This window comes from Panthera onca, chromosome A3 (genome assembly GCF_046562875.1).
Source record: "Panthera onca isolate mPanOnc1 chromosome A3, mPanOnc1 haplotype 2, whole genome shotgun sequence".
In the NCBI taxonomy this organism is placed as follows: Eukaryota; Metazoa; Chordata; class Mammalia; order Carnivora; family Felidae; genus Panthera; species Panthera onca.
The window spans coordinates 125,991,391-126,013,079 of record NC_138341.1 but is presented as its reverse complement, the minus strand read 5'-3'; the positions used below and the strand labels follow the sequence as shown (position 1 = coordinate 126,013,079).

The window sequence follows — 21,689 nt, the reverse complement described above, 5'->3', positions numbered from 1 at the left end:
CAAAACAAGTGGAGACTGACGTTAAAATCTCGCTCTCCAGGCCAGACTTGGAGAGGAAAAGTAGTTCTTCTTACACCAGGGGGACAGCCTGGATATCCCAGTGATGAGGAATCACAACTGGGTTCAATCCTGGCTCTGACATGAGCCATAGGACCTTGGACAAGTGACTGCGCCTCCCTGACGTTCAATTTTTGTATCAGACGTCAGCAGCATCATCATAACAGCACATTTCCATCTCAGGCTATTTGGAGACAGAAAAGTGTTTTGTTAAGCCAGCACAGTGCCTGGCACACAGTAGGTGTTCGATAAATATGGACCACTTATTATCCCCAAAGAAGTCTTATGTTTTCTTAAAAACAAACAAACAAAAACCAAAAAAGCGAATTCGCTAAAAATAAGCACAAAGAAAGGCCAGCCAAGATGCAGGAAAGGCCACTTCCAAAATCAGGCTCCTAAAGACATTTCAGGAAGGCCTTCCAGGGGTCCCCAGGTATCAGAAAATTCTCCACTCTAGATCAAACCTCTGAAAGCCCTCCCATTTCTCTGTCCCCTTCCCCAAAAGCCTGCTTCTGTGTCCTTTTAGCACTCTGCCTTTCTCGTGGGCGCCAGAGCCACGTGGAAGACATTCGGAGCATTTCAGACATTTGCTGAGTTTAAGACGTTCCTTCTCCCCTCCTTCCCTGCACATCCCAACATTAAAGTCTCCAGGGAGCGTGGTCTCTAAAGTAAGAGGACAGCCCCAGAGAGCTCCGGCCCATGGCAGACCAGGAGTGAATAATCTCTCTCTGCTCCCTTCTTTTCCATGGCTGGATGGGGCCAAAACTCTGTTTACAACACAAGCAGCAAGTCACAACTTGTCATGTCACATGACACCGTCCCGGCCGCAAGTTATCACTTCCCTCTACTGTACCAGTCACACAAAAGGCCAGAGGTGCAGGAATCCGCCTCCTGCTTTCCTTTCCATCCACCACTTTCCCAACCAAGAAGGGCATTCATACCTTTGCTGGAGAGACTAATGTTTCTAGAACACCCTGAAACAAAAGTCCCCATACATGCAAATAATACACACCCAGAAAAGAAAACAGCCTCTTTGCATCGACACCCTCTCTGTCTCTTCTGAAAGGAGGCTTTCTCCCTACGTGGGATTTCCATCCGCAGTGAGGCTGGTCCCAAACTCGGGGACACAGCAGACACTCTCTTGGTCTGTGTGTATTTCCGGGAGCAGCCAATCAACAAAGACCTAAAGGTGTGGATTTACACAGCCCCACATGCTAAAAAAAAACAAACCAAAAAACCACATATGTGTTCATAGGAACAAAAAAACTCTTCTGGAAACAACAAATACCTTAACCACGCCATGACTATAGGAAGGGGATGGGAGGGGAAGAAACTGACCAGAAGGAACAAAAGGCATTTCGGCCCCTGGTTTCCACATATCCAAGTAACCAGGAATGAAAATCTGCTTCGGAATGGGGCGGGGGTGGGGGGGGGGACCTGCTTTGTCTGCCAGAGCAGAGAGAGGGAGGGGTCCACAGGAGATGGGAATCCCAGCCCTCGCGCCTCGCTTTACCCCAAGAACGTCTTCAGTCATCCTCAGAACCCAAATCAAACTGAGATCCTTCAGCCGTGGTCCCTTGAAGCCCCCTTTTTGTGTCCACTTCAACCAAACACATCTACCAGCAGGAATGCAGAGTTGGCCGAGGTAAGGAGAACTGGTGTTTTTCGCTCTGTTTTGGTGACCTTCATGAGGCTCATTTATGCACTTCAAGCTCATGACCTAATACATGTTGGTTTGGCTTCTCTTCTCATAATAGCAGCCTGTAAAAAGCTTTTGAGAATTCCCCATGTTTTCTTATTTTGGGTCAAGAAAATAAAATCGATATCTAAGTAACCTTAAAAAAATGGCCTGCACAATCTAAAAATCTGGAACGTTTCCACTAGGGCTAAGGATATCTCTTAAAGCCTCAAAGAGCATCAAAGTTAAGCCCAACCATTGCCATTTTTAAGGTAAGCGATTCAGTAACAGCATATGTGAGAATTAGCTAAGAGGGGCTTTTTGACATAAGTCAAACAATGACATTTAAAACTCACGTTAAAGCAATTACCGTGCAGAATTTTTCCGTGTTTTTCCCATTTCTTAAACAGAAGTGTATATGTTTTCGACATAGTTTCTCGCTGTAATTTTCTTTCTTGGCAAACCCACATCTTACCATGAAACCCAAAGTATGCACGCTACAGAAACAATAATGGCTGAAACAGACTCGGCTGGGTCTCTGGCATGATTTTTCTTTACGGAATTAAAATGTCTTTTGGCTAATAATATGCTGCACATTTCAGTTACGAAAGACCATTCTTGGGAGACGAATAGAAAAGAAAGGGGAACTGACAGATTCAGCTGATGTGAGACAAAAGTTAAGTTGCTGTATTCATACAGTAGTCAGACCCTCCGGTTCCTCATTCTTTGGGGACAAAAATGTCGATTTTATCATTTTTCCTCTAGTTAAATTCGCGGGGAGTTGACAGCTCTCTCGGAACGACTGTGAGTAGGTATGGACAGATACGTTACATCTGGGAACATGCAGAGTTCAAAAAAATCTAACGATATTAGACACCGAGGAGGGAAAGAGGGGGAAAAATCCAATGCCATGGAAATCACACACGTTTCTGTGCAATTGACACAACACCACTGATACCAAATGGCGAAATAATTTCTAACTACTTTGAAACACTCTGTTCATTTTGAAATCTGTCTAGATTAGCATTCTCAGGCAAAGAAAGGTGACTGTGTGCACATGCTCAAAACTGGTGAGATGTAAACCTGTCTCCCCTGGCTATCTATTCATCTGAGTTCCTGTTTTCAATTTCTGCATATATCTGAACACAGAGGGAGATTCTGCAAAAAAGGCAAGAGCAGGCACATCGGTGCCCTAAACCAGGATCGCCAAAGGATGATGACCACAGAAAGAGACCCTGCTTTCTAGAGACCCCAGACTGCATGCACAGACCCTCGCATCCATCCTGCCACGCTCCGTCCCAAAGTGGGAGCCCTCTTAGACCCCACTGACCCTCTGCCTGCTTGTTTCAGATTCAGGCAACCGACGGCCTCCCTCAACCTTCAAAGTGGCAAAGATAAATCGCTCCAGTTACCTGACTCTTGGGACCACCTGTTCCAAATTATTCTTCGTTCTCCAAATGTTTATGATCTCACCCCCCAAACAAGAACCCACCCATAGCGATCCAGCACCTTCCGGTAAACTCCATTTGGACCGCCTACCAGAACATTTTAGGGCTTTGCCACTGCCTATAAACTTACTGACTCTTTTTAGGAACTGAAATGCGTCGCATTATAGTATCGGAGGAAGGAAGCAAATTAGCCCTTGTAAATAGACATCCTTTATAGACCCATACACAACCTGCTAAACACCATGACTCAGGAAGGCTCGTATTGGTGTTTCCTAATTACTTAATATGATTTTTCTTCCGTTTAGAACAACAACGAAACATCAGGGCAGAGTCAGAAAATAATGGGGCTCGATGCATTTCAGATCATCCCAATTTGGCATCTCTGAGGGAAAGGAAAGCAGAAATGTCCTCTCGGCCAAGGTTTTTACAGCACATGGGAAACGCACAGTCCGCAGAGGTCTGAAGGCCTCCATTCTGGTTTCATTCCCTCTGCAGGCTCTCGTGAGTCATGTAACTTGAAACCCAATTCTTGCCTTAACAAAGTTGGGATGTGATAATAAATAATAATAATAATAATAATAATAATAATACCACCACCTAACCCGAAGATTTGTTGTGAGAACCCATCCTAAAAATACATGTCAAGAACTGAATTCAGGCCTGGCATACGAGCTGTTTCATCATTATTATTAAACACAAGGATATAATTTGCAAGTGGAGAGAAATGGCAAAGACGCCAGGAGGATGGGAGTGAGAAAAAAAAAATAAGGAGAAAAAAGCAGCAAAAATAAATTTAAAAGCCTGTGGCTTCCTTCGTCCTCTCTCCCCTAAATGCACCTGGCAGATACTTTCATACCTTGAAATTGATTTTCAGTCACATGCAATGAAGAACAAGTTCCTGCCCCTCCGATTCATTTACAGGGACAAGTGGGTCTGAACCAGTCACTTCAAGTGTTTGCCACCTGATTGAGGGGGTTTATCCTCGGATTAGAAGAGGTGTCCGTGAGTCAAACACCATTAGGCCAGTTAAGATCTTCAAAGAGTGAAAACGAAGCATTGTCTCCGGCCAATTCTCTGCTAATCGTTTCCCCTACTAGAATCTTCTCTCGTTGTGTGTGTTTGGAACTGTGCGAACTGCCACCAACAATAAGGGGTGTGGGGAGTGGGCCATTCAGGAAGCTGTTATGATCTGGGGGTGAGAGGAGGGTAGGGAGTGAGAAGGGCGCTGTGGGGACTGTGCATGAGTATGTGTGTATCTTCTGTCAACAGGCTGTGTTTTCTCAACTCTGGGGTTAATTCTCTGTAGAGATTCCTTTTCAGCAGACTCCACCAACTGCTTCTGAGAGCAGCTAGCTAGAAAAAAAAAAAAAAGAAGAACAAGAAGAAGTTTCCTTCCACCAACAAAACCCAGTCCTGGCAAGAGCTGGAAGGTTCGGCCTTTGGAGGTAACTGAATAACCAGCCGCTTCACGTCCACAGATAAGGAGAACACATCTTTAGGCGACTCTCCCCTTTACAGAACATCTTTGGGGAGGTTCCTGTCCCCCAAGAAATTTTTCCTGACAGCCACAGGCTCTCCCTCTGCGGAGAGAGGCATCTGTCATGAGCTGCCAGGAACCCCACTTAGGCACCATAACGGCCTGTGATTTTATTATACAAGCAGTTTATTGCTGGCCTAATTAGTTTCAAACTGGGCATTCCAGCTGAGGACACCTAAAAAACATCTGGTGGCAGGAGAGCAAGAGTGAGACCTCGTTCTGAGCCGGTTACGGTTGGATTTCTGCATAACTCTGGTCTCTCGCGCCCGAGACACAAGTTATCTTTGGAAAAGTAACCGAAAAAATAAGGAAATGTTTTTCTTTGTGGGAAAGGAGTCATCTTGTCATGGGGGAACCCAAACCGTCTTAAAGTGGACGTGCCTGGACCATGTATACCTTTTCACAAACTGTCAGGGTCCCCATATCTGGCTTCACCCAATTCAAAATGTACTTCGCTGCCCCACAGAGTGCTTTTGCTGAGGACTTTCTGCTTGTTCCAACAGCAGCTAGCATTTTATCAATTTATCCGTCTGGAACAGGCTTTGCAATCTCGTACTTGCAATTTAAAGCAGAAGTAAGACCACATATTTGAAACAGCATGTCTTGGGTGTTTTTGCCAAATGGTAATCCTATAACAAGTCAACAAATCATAGCTCTTTATGATGTGTTTAATATGACACAAAAGGCATGAAAAGAAGACTTTAGAACTTAAGCGATGAAAGCATCTGGTTTTTAAAAATCCCAAAGAATCAGGGTAACATCTTTTTCTTTTCTCTTCTCTTCTCTTCTCTTCTCTTCTCTTCTCTTCTCTTCTCTCCTTCAGCTATTTAACGTTAGCAAAGAGACTGATCTGTTTATAGAGTATTCTCATTCACACAGCCACCCCAGAGGTGAGCTGTGTTCAGGGCAGAGGAAAACCGCCAACTCCTTTAAGATAAAATAGTTAATAATACGGCGAAGCTAGAGTTCCAGCGGGAGAATGGTCTAACTACCAACTACGTGTGGGACATAGGAACGGCTTTCAAAAATCCAGGCCCTTTCGGATCTAGCCATATTGGTCAAAAGTGCCAAATGTAGAGTTTCCTCCAAAGGCAAGGAGATTTTTCATACAAAACACGATTTTATGCTCAGTCAAAAGCAAGACTCAAAACACCATCATTTATGACATGCATCTCTCAGTACTTTCCTTAGTCTGAGGATGTCTAAATGCAAGGAAGTATCATGTTTAAGGGGTTTAAAGATGTGGAGAGAAAAATGGAAAACACGAACATTTCTTGGGGAAAAGTTGCCCGAAAGATTCTGCACGAAGATTATTTTTAAATGGGGGTCTCCCCGCCCTGCCACCCCCCTCCCTAAATGGCCCACAGGCTGGAAAGGCAGATACTAGTTCAGTACTCATACGCTGGTCACAGAAAAACTGCAGTCGAGCAAGAAAGGGCTCATGAAGGGAACAGATTTGGTTTGAAATACAGCAATTGTCCGCTGGTTATAATTTCCTTTGGAAGGGAGCTCCGTAACTCAAACATAATTCAGCACTCAAATCCCTCCTTGATGTTTGTAAATCATTCTACCTCCCCTCCGCTCATGCTAACAACCAGGCTCCGATGCTCGCTCATTTCGCTGCACCTCGTCATTAAAAGGTACCTGCACCAAGGGTGATTTATATCTCAACGTTATATATATGTATATATACACGCATATATATACATATATACACATATATATGCGTGTATATATATATATAAAATTAAAGATTACGTAGCGTTTCGGGGAAAGGGGAGAAAAGAAAATGGTATCCATAAAGATGCAGCATCAGTCTTGCCTTTCAAAAATAATTCAGAGCCCAGCAGCAGGCACGCTAACTGCGTTTGGGAGGAGCGGGATCCTCACCGCCAAAGCGCTTCGCTTTCAAGCCCTGAGAAAGGCGCGCGGAGGATTTTGCGACGCGAATATTTTTACCAGTCAAGCCTTCCTAAGATTCCTGGAGCTTATAGACTATTTATTTGGGGGGCAGGATATATATTTAAGGAACTGCGGCCAGCACGGCCGGTTCACGTCCAGACTGCATGGCTGAGAAACAATTCCCTTCTCCACTTTCTCCCATTACAGCAAAACCCTAGCCTCCTTCTCAACAGTCTTGGGATGGATGCAAAGTTTTTTAAGTTTCCGACTCCGGCTTCGGCAGGCACCAGGACGCCCGCTCGGGTACAAAGCCCGGAGAGCCGGCCCTGCGCAGGCCGGGCGCAGCCGGACTTTAGAACAGAAATGCAGCTAGAAGGCGGCTCGGCGGCCGTTCCCGCCCCTTCCCGGGGGCTTCGCAGACAGCGCCCCGGGGCGCGCGTTGGGCTCCCGGCGCCGCTCGGGTTCGGACGGGGCGTGGAGGGGGAGGGGGGTGGACGCAGCCGACGACCCGGGCCTCGAAACCAGCCAAACGCAGCCCGCCGCATCTACACCGCCCGCGCGCCCATGCACTTGTCCCGCGCGCGGGAGTACAAACTTGAGTCGCTGCCCCCCCCCCTCCTCCCCCCAGCGCAAAAGGAAACTGAGACCCGCAGCCTGGCTTTTCCGAGACGGACTCGGCCCGCCGCCCCCGCCGCCCTCGCGCCTGCGGCGCCCTGGGGGCCCCGTGCGCCCCCCGAGCGCCCCGACAGCTGCGGAGGCCCCGGCCCGGCGGGTGCGCGAGCGAGGCGCGAGGGGACGGGTCCGCGTCAGCCCGGGCCCGGGGAAGCCCGGCGGAGCCCGGCGGGCGCCCCGGGGTGGGCGCCGCGGGAGGTACTCACCGCGCGCAGTGGAGAGGGCGCCCCGGCGCGGGCGGGCGCGGGTCCGACGCGGCCGGGCTGACTGCGCCGGGCACGGTGCTGCTCCGCCGCCGCCGCTGCCTCCGCCTCCTGGGCTGCCGCGGCCGCCGCCTGCGCGGGGAGGACCGGCCCCTTCCCCTCCCCGGGCCGGGCCCTCCCTCTGCCCCCGCCCGGTCCCCGCGCCGCTGCGTGGGCGCGTGGGGGCGCCGAGGCGCGGCGCTGGGCTCTGCGGGCGCACACCCCCGGCGGCTGGACGCGCGGCGCGGGGCTCCGGCCCTGCCGCCGCCGCCGCCGCCGCCGCGCTGCTCTCCGCGCCTGCAGCCCAGCCGAGCGCGCCCGCTCCTGCCGGTCCCGGACGAGGCGAGGGCGCAGCCTCCTCCCTGCCCCCCACCCCCGACGCCCCGCACCTCCTCCCTCCGCGACCCAGGCGCGGCCCCCGAGAAAGGCACCTCTGCAGTCCGGCCGACAGTCATTCATTCACCCACCTATTTATTCATTCATTCCGCCTGCCCTGAGCATCTGCTGCGCCGGGTTCAGCTCCTGGGAGATTCAGCTAGAACGAGACGGATTCGTTTTCTGTCCTCCGGAACTTACATTCACATGGGGAGATAGACCATGAACAAACAAGTAGAGAAGCAAGGGAATTTCGGAAAGTTCGAATCGTCATGGAGGGGGGCAAGTATGTGCTGGGGGCGCAGGGGCGGTTATCTTAGAAGAGTCAGGAGGGACCTCTCCGAGGAGGTGACGACCGAATTATGAGAAGGGCCATTGCTGGTGATATGTGGGAGAGGGGAGTTCAGGGATCATCCGCCTACCTTTCACCCACTTTACAGATAGGGAAACTGAGGTCCCAAGAACGTAACCGGCTCACCCGAAGTCAGTGGCACAGCCCCGTCCACGCCCCCCCCCCCAATTGAGGTACCCCACTTACTTCACCCTATCCTGATGGCCTGTGTCAATGCTCCCCACGATAAACTGTCGGGAACTGGGTCTAGGCTCTTCCCTCCCTCCCAACCACTTGACTGTGGGATATCTAGGATGCTTCAGACCAAAAACAATACCAACTTCTGCCATTTGTGAAGCTCCCGCTTAAACACCGGGTGCCCAGATAAAGTTGAATTTTAGAAAATCAAGACGTAAGGTTTAGTATAAATTTGTCTTATGCAACAGGTGGTGATACTTACATTCAAAAATTATTCATTGTTTCTCTGAAATTCCAATTTAACTGGATATCCTGTATTGTCTTTGCTAAATCTGGCAACCCAAGCTCACCCAAGGACGCCCACCCCATCCTTACCCCATTTAAACCCCCAAAGAGATCCAAAGGTAGATGCTGTAAGCATGCCCAGTTTACCAATGATCAAGTCCAAGTTGAAAGAAGGCGGAAAGTGGCTGAGCCAGGGCTGAAATTCAGGTCCAGCTGATTCCCAAAGCCCTTGATCTTGCGATACAGTATAGAGATAGCAACCCCAGTTGGAGGGTTACAGGAAAGCTGATAAAACTCAAGCTCCTGGGCCCCTCACTGACTGGGTCCGTTTCTAAGGTTCTGCCATTTTGTACATTTGACATGATGAACAAGTGACCTTGTGAACACATTTCTAGGTCCCTGCCAACATATTGACATTTAGTTGCGATCAGTAAAGACCGCTGTCTCTTTCCATTCTGGTTCCCCACTGTAGTACTTGATCCTGCCTGAGTAGGTGGTGTGGGAGTGGCCGCTGGCATTTTGGGGATCCAGCTGAAGAAAAGTTGAGTTGGGAATTTTGTGATGGCTGTGGTATTTTTCAGCTTCTTAAAATCTGAATTTGTTGTGATTTATTTTCTTAAATTCAAAGACATATTCACTTTTGGACCTAATTTTTGACTGGTATTCTTTTTCTTTTTTTTTTTTTAATAATTTTTTTCAAGTTTATTTATTTAGTATTGAGAGAGAGAGAGCGAGCACAAGCTGGGGAGGGGCAGAGAGAGAGGGAGACACAGAATCGGAAGCAGGCTCCAGGCTCTGAGCTGTCAGCACAGAGCCCGACGCGGGGCTGGAACCCACGAACCGTGAGATCATGACCTGAGCCAAAGTCAGACGCTTAACCGTCTGAGCCACCCAGGCGCCCCTGGACTTGTATTATTTTTCCTAAATAGGGCCCTCAAATTGGGTGTGCAGCAGGCCTCACTACACCCGCACCCACCTCCGGTCAGAGCTGATTCTCCTCTTTCTACTTCCAGAACGGTCAATGGAAGCAAGCGTATTCAGTAAGCATGGCTGGTCTCCTTCCCTGACCCAGGCAAGCACCAGACCCGTAGCTCCTAGATGAAGACGACTGCTGCTTCCTGGAAGCAGAACACACACATGTACTTGGCCTTGCTTTCCTCATCTCGAATACGGAGGTGGCCGTACCCATATTGTATTATTAGCGTGATAATTCACTGAGATGAGGCTTGTAAAACACTTCCCACCTTGACTGTAGCTGGTTCTAGGGCCGCTCCACGAATATTATTACTGTACACACAACTTCACATCCCACAGCGTCTTGCAAAAAGCTCCAAGTCATTGTAAATTGAGGGTCTTAATGTTCTCCAGAGGTGTTTAATTTCTCTTGGCCCATGAGCCTTAATGTGAAGTTATTTAAACAGTAGTAGTAAGCAGAATTTTTTTTTTTTGCTAAAGGAATAGAATGGGATAGACCAGCATAGAAAATACCAAGTGAATTGCATTCAATAAGAGAGTGTGTGTGTGTGTGTGTGTGTGTGTGTGTGTGTATGTGTGTGTGCACACACACAGGCACTAGGTCAGGCTGGGTTTCTTGCAGATCGTTGGGGAAATGTCAACAAACGCTTTAACTAAGGGTACTCTATGGAATACAAAGGGTTAATCTTCAAACCATTTACCCCTTCACCAGAATCTGGCCCATTATCTCCTAAATCACAGCCATACCCCCCAGCACCTTGAGAGATAAACAGGAGGCAGGTACTTATTAATTTTATTTTTTCCTTTTCTGAGGGCAGTGGTTCTTAACTACACTCAGCTATACATTAGATTCTCCGAGGGAGCTTTGAAAAATCCCCATGCTGAGGCCCCACCCCAGACCAATTAAACCAGACTCTCTGGGGGAGGGACTGAGGCATCAGTATTTTTTAAAGCTCCCGGGGTGATTCTAATGTTGGGCAGAGGATGAGAGTCTCCATCTTTTAAGTGTAAGGACTAGACCACAGATTCACAGCAGATGAGACAGAAGTCCAGATAGGAGGTAAGCCTCCCGATTCTTAATTCAAGACCACCTAAAATGCAGCTGCCTTCCTGGGTAACAGCGCCCCCTTTCCGTCCCTTCCTTTCCTTTGATTTTTTTTTTTCTGGCTAAAGTATTTGCCCTCATTTTGTAATGACCAGCAAAATAATCCCAGACGAAATCTGAAAATGCTAAACCATAAAGCAGATTCTTTGGAGTGTAGACCACAGGCATGCCTCCCCTGGAGTAAATCACTTTTTCCCCCCAGAGTCTTCCAAGTAAATGTTCTCTGAAGCCAGAAGACCAGCTTCACTTGGAAAACTACAAACTTCACAAAGTATCCCGCATGTATATACATATCCTACAAACACATATGTGTATTCTCTATGCCAAATCACGCCTTATTTCTATACACATTCCTTTCCCACCTGCAAAGGAAAAGTACTCCGTTGTTTTTTTTTTTTTTTTAATGCATTCATTTAAACCTTGGTTCTTTCCAAAAAGGATTTGAGGCAGCATGCAAAAACATAAATAGAATGACACAGGAAAAGCAGGTGAAAGGGGAACATGGGGAGGAAAAGAAAAGAAAGTCAAGGGTGAGGTTTGCATACCAAATGTGGGCTAGGAGGAGCTGAGCCCTTATCAAATGGTAGACTGAGAATCAGATGCTGAACTTCCTGGCAGTCAAGGCAAAGGAGCAAATGTGATCAATTACATCAGTGGCTTTCAAATTTTCTTTTGTTCAAAAGCAAGCGCGCGCAGGAGCTCAGTACGGAAAAAAGGAAGTGAGGGATCCCAGCTGCAATCTCATCGCTTTCTCCCTTGGGTACTTGTAAAGGGTCTTAAAACAACCCACAAAGTTCCGCAGAGTCAAGATCGAAAACCATGAATTTCAAAGTGCTTCCCTGTGTTCATGAATCTCATGGCCTGTAAGGTAGAAACGAACAGAAATACGTGAAGCAATCAGAACTTTGATTCCTGATATTGGTACAGGAGAGAAGGGTTCCTGTGAGTCCTTATAAAAGAGGCAATACGGGCTATGGGTGGGGGGTGAGGTAGGGGGCTTTTTGCACACGTGTGAAATATAAAATAACCCTTCAGCAAATAAAATAAAATAAAATAAAATAAAATAAAATAAAATAAAATAAAATAAAGGGGCGCCTGGGTGGCTCAGCCGGTGAAGCGTCCGACTTCAGCCCGGGTCACGATCTCGCGGTCTGTGGGTTCGAGCCCCGCGTCGGGCTCTGCGCTGATGGCTCGGAGCCTGGAGCCTGCTTCTGATTCTGTCTCCCTCTCTCTCTGCCCCTCCCCCGTTCATGCTCTGTCTCTCTCTGTCTCAAAAATAAATAAACGTTAAAAAAAAATTAAAAAAATAAAATAAAATAAAATAAAATAAAATCAATAAAATCTTACACTCTCCATAACCCGGGGGCACAAAACAGGCCTACTTTGAATATCTCCCGGGTCAATAGTTTCCCAGTAGCCTGCCTCTTTGTATTTAATATCTGAACTTCATAGAAGGCATGACTCTCAAAATCATGAGCCCAGTTTTATAGAGAAAAAACTCATATTTGTATCCTCAAAACTCCATGTAGCATTTCTGTTGGAATAACGTGTAGGACAGTAGGACCCGTAAGGAAAACATTTCAACTGCTATTGAGACAACATCTGAATCACGTTTTGAAACGTGCAAAGAAGGGGACACACAATCTGCTATGGTCGTGTCACCACGTACACATCAACTATCTGTTGCGAACTTAAGCAATTGCTTGGTGGTCAGGAAACCAGCCTTTCAGCATTTTACCATCTTCAGCCAGTTTGATACATGGTCAGCATTTAAAATTTTTTTTTGATGTTTATTTATTTTTGAGGGGGGGGAGGGGCAGAGAGAGAGGGAGACACAGAATCCAAAGCAGGTTCCAGGCTCTGAACTGTCAGCACAGAGCCCGACATGGGGCTCGAATCCACGAACCGCGAGATGGTGACCTGAGCCGAAGTCGGACGCTCAACCGAGGCGCCTCTTGGTCAGCATTTTAAGTGTTTAGTCCCATTTTAGGAAATTGATTGGGGGCTCTGGTTGACATGTCATGAATTACAATTCTTCCTATTTAAAATACTGTAGGAAATCAACTCTTGGGTGCAATTTCAGGCAGAGCACCAGAATTTCAGGATCTCTGATGCTCAGCGGGAGACACTCATTCCCATGTAGGGAGGTACATCGAGACCCCTATCCGTGCAGTTCCTTTGGCCGAGACTACCCCTCCCCGACACAGTCTGGTGGTTTCATTCCATTCCCTTCAGATCTCTGCCAAATGTCTCCCCACCCTCCACCCCCGAGATCAGATCCCTGATCTCCCTGTCCAAAATAGCATCCTCATCACATGGCCTGCCCTCCCTTGTTCTCACTCAGCACATTCATCACACTGCAACACTACATCACATATTTACCTGTCGATCTATTCCTAGCTGCCTCTCCATGTAGAGTGTCAGCTCCATGTAAGCGGGGACTTGCTGTTTTGTTCATGGCTATATCCTCAGTGCCTAGAACAGTGCCTGGTGTACGAGTAGGCACCCAGGAAAACGTTGATGAATGAATGACAGATACAAATGAGAGGGCCTGGGCTTGCCGCGCTGCACGCAAAATGGCCAGAGTCACGCTGCCTTTTCTCATTTCCTTTACACCCACCCTGAAAGAAACAAACAGGAAGGAAGGCGTTCAAGAAGCCCGTTCTTCTGGAGAACCAGAGCAGAACTCAAGGGCAAGGTTTTCTTCTCTAGTTCTCTCCTGCTCTCTTTTTCAATTTGCTCATTGGCGAAGCCCTGAGGATTCACAGCAGACTGAGAGCAGCCTGGGTGACTGAAGTCCGCGTTTCCCTTTGGGGACTAGTTGGGAGACCACAGAGAAGGTGCCAGGTGAGAGGAGAAGGAGACGGAGCCTTTGCCCCTTGATTGTAAAATCCAACAACAGAGCAAATGCCTTGATGATTTCCCAGATCCTTTGTCATGATCAGCTTTCAAATCAATTCTGGCGTGAAAACCACCCATAAATCTCCAAGCATGGTCTCCCAGCCAGGCCACTTCCTTATGCTTTCCTTCAAAACCTTGCCACACTTTCCTTTCCTTGTCCCCTAGAGAGCAAAAGCAAATAGGATGACAAGATTTCTGGCTTTTTAATACATTTGGCTTCTCCTTTCTCCTTGCTTTTGGCTGTCTGTACTGTCTTTGATAGTGAACAGAGCCAACCGGTCTTTGACAGGTATCGAGGCAGTGATCTTAGAAACACTGACGGGGAGACATCCGAGATCTCCACAATCCAAGTTCAAAGGTCTAGAGACCTTCTGAGAGTGGAATGCTTTTGAGCATGAACGTCCCGGCAAACTGGGACAGTTGACCACCCCGCCTGAGCATGATGACTTCAAGATGTTCTGAGGACCAAACACACGTGAAATTTAATCAATAATCACTTGGGAGGCAGTTCCAAGAGCAGACCACGGGTGGTGAGCAACCCTTCTTGAAGTTATGAAATCATCGACGTAACAATTCTTGGTACATTTCAGGGCATCCCGTCCATATCTCTGATGATGCACCACTCAGTGCTCTGGCCCCAATCTCTAGCTGTTAAAGCAACCATATCACGCTGGGCAAGGGGCTCTGAACACCTCGTGGGCTGATATAATGGATTCCTGCATGGAAGGATACCAAGAGCACTTTCCCTGGGTGTCAGTCCTTCCTTATGTCTTACTCTGCTGGAATCCCTAGAGCATGTGCCCGGGACCTCTTTGGCAGTCTGGCGAAGTCTCGGGACATCTCACAAAAAAAAAAAAAATGCTTCTAACTACAGAAAAATGTGATGCACACGCAAGTGCTGGGAAAGTGAACACTGATGACCAAAAATAATTACCTCGACCCTTAGCTCACATGACACAGAAAAACCCACCCCAAACCTAAAACTATAAACCTTCTAAAAGGCAACATTAGATGATGGTCTCCGCAGCCTAGGGGTGGACAAAGCTTCTCCTGAACACAAAGGGTGCAACCTCTAAAAGAAAACCTCTGATAAATTGGACTTCATCAAAATGTAGAACTTTTGTTCTTCAAAAGGCAAAATTGAGAAAAGAAAAGGGAAGCTACGTGGTGGGAGAAATACGACACATCCATCGGACCATGTAAGAATCGTAAATATACAAAGGTTTTTACAACTCCATAGTGAGAAGACAAATCACTCGGTTGTTAAAAAGGGCAAACAATTGTGAACCAACCCTTCAAAAGGGAGGATACACGGGTGGCTGATAGACAGACAAACAGATGCTCAACACATTAGTTATTGGGGTGATGCAAAGTAAACTATAAGGAAATACCATCGCGTAGCCATTTGATTGGCTAAAATTGAAAGGACTACCGTGCCAAGTGTTGGCAAGGATGCGGAGAAATTAGACTCTCGTATCCTACTAGTGGGAATGTAAAATGTACAGCCACTTTGGAAAACAGTTTGGCAGTTTCTCGAAAAGTTAAATATCCCCTACGTGACACCCAAGAGAGAGGGAAACACGAATCCACACAAAGACTTGTACACGAATGTTAAAAGCAAGTTTGTTTTTTTAAGAAAAATTTTTAGTGTTTATTTGTTTTTGTAAGAGAAACAGAGCATGAGCAGGGGAGAGTCAGAGAGAGAAGGAGACAGAACCTGAAACTAAGCACAGAGCCTGACATGGGGCTTGAATCCACGGGCCGTGAGATCACGACCTGAGCCACTTCATTTTACCATGATAAAAAATATTCATGTTGTGCTGTAGACATACGAGGTTTTTTTTAATTTTTTATTTTTGAGACAGAGAGAGGCAGAACATGAGCAGGGGAGGGGCAGAGAGAGAGGGAGACACAGAATCGGAAACAGGCTCCAGGCTCTGAGCTGTCAGCACAGAGCCCGACGCGGGGCGAACCAAGGGATCGTGACCTGAGCCAAAGTCGGACGCTTAACTGACTGAGCCACCCAGGCACCCATGAGTTTCTTTATTAAGACATTTACTAATAAGATCTAGCAGCAGGCCTAAAACTTCCATAACTTTGCAGTGGTGCTGAGTGGAAAAGGTATTTCGAGATGTTTATAACAACCATGAAAATATCTGTGATTTCTGTTGGTAACAGGGTCACAGGTCCTGTTAATGCTCCTATGGTTTGTTGCCACATTCATATTTGAAGGGAATGCTAACTTTCAGTTAGAGGCTGGTGAAAATAAAGATACTTTTTCCCATCCTAGTTAGAGAATCCCTGAGTTAAAGACCCCAGCTTAAGAAATCCACTTGGAGGCAACCCCAGCCACCTTATTACCTGGGTTATTACCTTATTACCATTAATAATTCCTTTGAAAGGTAAGCATCCTTAAACCCCAGGAATATCAATCATGGAAATGTCCTACACCGGAAAGGAATTTTATCGGAAAGCATATTTTAACTGAGATACAAGCAGATATAAATGTGAACATTTTTGACAAGGTCAAATCATCGGATCGGTATTTTTTCTGTGAAGAATGAATCTGTTCATATTTAGTAATTTGCATAATTTAAGAGACTTATGTCTAAGAGACTTAGACTATTAGAATAACATGTTGGTCAGACTTGTTGATTACAGTTAAAATGTGGTTGAATCATTGCTTAAACATGCAATTTTTTTTCATGCTAAGTTTATATGCAATCATTGGAACCCTTAAGGTGATTCAAGTTTTGATGCATGAACGTCATTTATTAGATTTATAAGAATTGATTAAGGACAAGTGTGGGACAGTTGAAGTGCTTGCAAAGAAAACCCAAAATATCAAATTTAGAAATGCAGTTTAAAATGTTAAAGGCTTTTAACATTTTAAACTGCATTTCTAAATTTTGCATTTCATAAATTGCCATTAATGTTGTAGATTGTTAAAAATGCTTAGTGTACAACTCTCGCATTCCCTTGTAAGCTTATATGGGACTGGGTATTGATCAATGACTTATCTGAAAACAAAGGCTGGTTTTTGTTATTCTATTCTTAGAAATAAAACAATAGATTTGAAAAGGAAACTTACAAGCTCAGGCGGGAAAACTAGGTTTGGTAAATTGTAATTTTGGTAATTCAAAATTATTTCCTCCCTTTTGGGTATAGTTTTAGTATGTAAAAACCACCCAAACTCAGATGTAGCAGTATGGACGGCTGAAAACGGAATGAGCCACAGGAAATCCAGGATCCTTCTGTCACCCCATGTTTATTTTCGACTTAAGCATCCCTCCTGGCCCCCATCTGGGCCTCTGCCATTGAGGAATTAGCCACAAACACAAGAAAATTCTTTTCAGTAACCTAAGGAGAAGAGAGGTCATTTGTTACACTGGGCTTAGGAACAAATTTAAAATACTGAACCACTTAATTTTTCAAAACAGTGGAATCTGAACAAATGCTAAACTGGTGAACAAATGTATATTCATTGCCAAAACCCCAGTTGGTTTGGACGGCATTTTTTCCCCGGCCTCCTTCAGCAGAGTTGATCCCTTGGCCTGCCCTCTCCAACACTATAAGAAAATCCTGAGGGGAATGCGAGAGTTGTACACTAAGCATTTTTAACAATCTACAACATTAATGGCAACTAAATACCAATACACAAACTTCCTCCTCACTGAATTGTTGGGGAGATCAAGTTGTTTTTCGATCCCCCAACTTGAAATGATTGCTTTCTTTACCAGATGATTCGCTTCCGGCGTTCAGTGACTGCATTATTTAGGATATCAGTTTGGCTGCCCTGACAGAAAGACATCCCCGCAAAGTGGTATTTATTTAATACGTTATTCTTTCCTCACTTAAAAGTCTGGGTAGTCAGCCGATGGCTGGGACCCGGGATCCTTGTTTTCGTCCTCTGCCATCACCAATAAGTGGTTTCCATCTCACAATCCAAAATGGCTGCCCTAACTCTAGTTATGACATCGGCATTTTAGCCAGCAGGAAGGGGGGAAAGAGCCGTAGGGCTCATTTCTTTCTAGTAAGGGAACACGTCACCTTCATTCACACCCTATTGGCCAGAACTTAATGAGATGTCCATGCCTAGTTGCATGGGAGTTTGGGAAATGTAGGCTTTATCTCTGCAGACAGTGACGAGTTAAATATTCTATTGCCATGGTGGAAAGGGAGAACGGACGCTGAGTGACAGCCATCAGTCTCTGCCACATCCAACATTAACCTCTGTAGGTTATTGAGTTTTGATTGCATTGTGATTTCTCTTATGAAATATTACTTGTAAGCTGCTTAGGAGAGAAATTTGGAAACACCTATTAAAATGGAAAGTGTGACCCAGGAATTCTGTTACCTGTGTCCTTTCTACAGAAACACATAAAGGAGTCTGCAGAGCGCACGGGCAAGATGTTCATTGAGCGTTGGTTACAAGACTAAAAAGGTGGGGAGGAACTAACTGGCAATCGAACAGAAATGGCTAACTGACCTGGCATATCCATATTTTTGAGTTCCTAAGGAGGTGAATCTGTATGTATGGGAAATGCAATTTGTAGAATGTCCCCAACAGTATGTCTACACGTTTGAACAAGAATATATTTGTATACACACATGCGTGTATATATTTAGAGAACCGTCAGGAAGAATTTATATATTAAAAAGATCTGGAAATGGGGTGCATGGGTGGCTCAGTCGGTTGAGCGTGGGACTCTTGATTTTGGCGCAGGTCATGGGAGCCCCATGTCAGATTCCACGCACTCTCTCTCTCTCTCTCTCCCCCGCCCCCACCTCCACTGCCACTTCCCCCCTCTTGCATGCTCTCTTTCTAAAATAAATAAATAAATAAATAAATAAATAAATAAAGTAAGTCTGGAAAGCTCTATATTTTAAGATACATACGTATAAGATATATTTTTTATTTTACTATAATATAGTCTCATTATATATTGTATAATATGCTATTAGAGTATGTTATCTGCAGAATGTCCCTCATGTAGCTTAATCTGATGTTTTCTCATGATTAGACTCGGTTTTGCCTTGGCAAGAACACCACGGAAGTGCTGATGTGTTCTTTACAGCACATGTTTCCAATTTGTCCCATTAACAGTGATATTAAACTCCGATACTTAATCAAGGTGACATCTGCCAAGCTTCTCCACTATCAAGTGACTCTTTTTTCCCTTATGATTAATAAGTATTTTGTGGGGATAATACTCTGAGACTATGTACACAACCTGTTCCTCATCAAACTTTCAATTTATTAACTTACTTATTCAGACTCTTTTATTCAATGGGCTTGGTCCGTTACTTTCATATTCATTTTCGCGTCCAGACTGTCCCAGTCAGTGGGAGCCTCTTCCCCTTGGCTTCTCTACCCACTTGACACGGCCTCATCATTCTTGGAAGGACCTCTTTCCTTTCTGGCTCAACAGAATGTTCAGGTTCATCTTCCAGTTGTCTTGACCCAGTCCCGGAGTTAGCCATTTCTCCAAAAATCTGGAGTGGAAAATAATTTTTAGAAACCGAGAGCTGGGTGCTGAGCGTGCACTCTGTATTGCTGCCGTTCTGTCTCTGCTCTCAGGGCCCCTCACCGGACAGAGCCATATCCACAAGCAGGTACCAACACTCATACACAGACACATCTCCACACACAAGCGTATCCATACGTACAGCCACGTATACACATACACATGAATATATACACATGCTTATACATGGATACATACAGATACGTATAAACATGCCGACACTCACGTCACTATATTTTGAACGTGCTAAGCTGATTCTATAATTCTTCTGAAAGAGAGAATGTCCAACCAGCACATCTTGAAAATGAATACAAATTGGCTTACCAGATATCAAAACAGATAGTGGAGCCATAATAGTTAAAACTGAGAAGTGTTGGCATAAGAAGACAAGCGGATCCATGTAATAAACTACGGAGCCCAGGAATGAGCACGTATTTATGCAAATTGGTTGCTCGGTGGGGAACGCGTGGGTTACTCAATGCTGTAGGAACAAATTTCTCTATCAGGAAAGGCTAACACGCTCCCTTCTCTTCAGGCGTTAAAACAAATTCCATGCGTAATGAAAGGTACACAAAAAAAGAAAAAAAGAAAGCATAAAGATGCTAGAAAAAAACACGGGACTATTTCTATAGAATCAGGGCAGGGCAGAATGTTTCAGCAAACTCAAACAGTAATAATAATCAGAACCAAACAAACAAGATAAAGAAACGAACAAAAAGACAAAGTCTATAATGAAGAAATTGATGAATTTGAATTACATTTAATTGATGAATTAAAAGGTTTCAAGGTGCCCAGCAAAATGTCCCAGAAGCCAAATTAATAGACAAAGGACAGTTTAGAAGAAACGTCTGCTGAAAATAAAGCAGATAAAGTGTAATAGTCCAGAATACACTTACCAAGAGCTCCTACAAATTACTAAGAAGACAACCCAGTAATAGTGAATAAAGTAATGATCTCATGGTTCGTGGGTTCAAGCCCTCATTGGGCTCACTGCTGTCAGGACAGAGCCCACTTTGGAGCCTCTGTCTCCGGCTCTCTCTGCCCCTCCCCCACTAGCTCACGCATGCGTGCTCGCTCTCTCTCTCAAAAATAAACCTCAAAAAAAAAAAAACCCCACACAGTAGAAGTGTCCAACAAACATTGAAAATGATGTTGAACCTCCTTAAAAATCAGGAGTATCCAAAATAAAGCACACTGAAATATCCTTTTGTACCTGCAGACTGGTAAACATGGAAAAAATGAATCATAGCCAGTTTGGGTGAAGTTGTAAGGAAACGGATATGCTCACAAAGTATCGGGAGATACGCAAATTATTCAACTTTCTTAGAACATTTTTATGTACATTATTACATTTTAAATTTATGTATATTTATATTCTTTTATGTTTTAAAATTTTATATATTCAGATAAATTTAAAGTATGCATACCTCGGTTCAGAAATTCAAATTCTATTATCTATCTTACAAAAAGAGTCATGTAGGGGCACAGGGAAACACATATAAGGAACTTCATCAAAGTATTATAATAGCAAAAAATTGGAAACCAGTGAAACCAATAGGGGGTTGGTTAACTAAATTAGGATACAAAGCTCTATGCAGCAGTTGAAAAGAATAAAATAGAGGCGTATGTTCATAAAAACTTCCCAAGACATACCATTAAATGAACAAGAATTATAAAACAAATGTGTAAATTTTGATCTCATTTCTGTGAAAAAAAATGCCACAAAATACAATGCTCTCTTCCCCTCCTCCCTTTGTCCCCCCCCCACTACCCCATATACTCGGGGAGCAATGTACACATAAAACTAATTACCAGTGGTTCCTTAAAGGAAGGGGATTGGTTTTGGAGGAAGAGTGAAAGAAAAATCAAGGGAAACCTCACTTTATTTGTATTTTTTGATTTTTTAATCGATGATGATGTATTAATATATTACTGGGATAATAAAAATAAGTTGCTAAGCCATTCATTTTAAAAAAAGAAATGATTTGGAGCACCTGGGAGACTCAGTCGGTTAAGCGTCTGACTTCAGCTCAGGTCACGATCTCGCGGTCCGTGGGTTCGAGCCCCGCGTCGGGCTCTGGGCTGATGGCTCAGAGCCTGGAGCCCGCTTCTGATTCTGTGTCTCCCTCTCTCTCTGCCCCTCCCCCGTTCATGCTTTGTCTCTCTCTGTCTCAAAAATAAATAAACGTTAAAAAAAATATTTAAAAAAATTAAAAAGAGAAATGATTTTAGGTTAGAAAAAAACAGCTGATGCAAGTTGCATAGCACAGACCTGGCACGTAATGAAATGCCAGCTCTTGTGATTCTGTTTCCAGGCACGTGATTTTTGATCAAATCCATTCTCTAGGAGGCAGGATTCCAGATTCCTGGCTTTGTCACCAACTTGCCGTGTGACCTTTCCGAATCTGATTTCCACTTGCTCCCCTGTAAAATGAAGGGGTTGGACTAAAGGCTC

General features: G+C 45.1%; 1 protein-coding gene and 1 long non-coding RNA gene across 3 annotated transcripts in view; one reads left to right on the top strand and one right to left on the bottom strand.

The window, feature by feature from the left end:
• Positions 1-8,080, bottom strand: part of EYA2 (EYA transcriptional coactivator and phosphatase 2) — a 255,263-nt gene extending 247,183 nt beyond the window's left edge. Inside the window, exon 1 of one of the 2 annotated variants that reach the window (XM_078444001.2) lies at positions 8,004-8,080. The gene's annotated coding sequence lies outside the window, so the exon portion shown is untranslated. Of the gene's footprint in view, positions 1-7,500; positions 7,752-8,003 lie in introns of those variants that run through there. The other variant, XM_078444000.2, reaches the window with a different exon arrangement.
• Positions 1-21,689, top strand: part of LOC144615867 (uncharacterized) — a 742,065-nt gene that overhangs the window by 611,342 nt on the left and 109,034 nt on the right. The window lies entirely within an intron of this gene.